The sequence below is a fragment of the Cicer arietinum genome, chromosome 3 (assembly GCF_000331145.2).
Source record: "Cicer arietinum cultivar CDC Frontier isolate Library 1 chromosome 3, Cicar.CDCFrontier_v2.0, whole genome shotgun sequence".
NCBI classification, from domain to species: Eukaryota; Viridiplantae; Streptophyta; class Magnoliopsida; order Fabales; family Fabaceae; genus Cicer; species Cicer arietinum.
This window is the reverse complement of record NC_021162.2, coordinates 34,891,013-34,891,268: the sequence shown is the minus strand read 5'-3', so window position 1 is coordinate 34,891,268 and position 256 is coordinate 34,891,013.

Sequence of the window (256 nt, the reverse complement as noted above, 5' to 3'; positions counted from 1 at the left end):
TTGTCCACAAATCCTCGATTTTTCTTTAGTCTTACAACTACGTCAACCGTAGTGTTCTTATCAGTATGTTATTCCAATTATAACTTTAATAATTCTATCCCCACATCTGTTTGGTGATCCAAGCTTCCTCAAATATTTTCGAAATCATGCAAAAGACTATCCTACTTAGGACACACAACCTTCTTTTCAGTTTAGTACTTCATTTCAAGAGTCACATTTCCATCAAAATTCCAACTTGAATTTAATTCACATACCA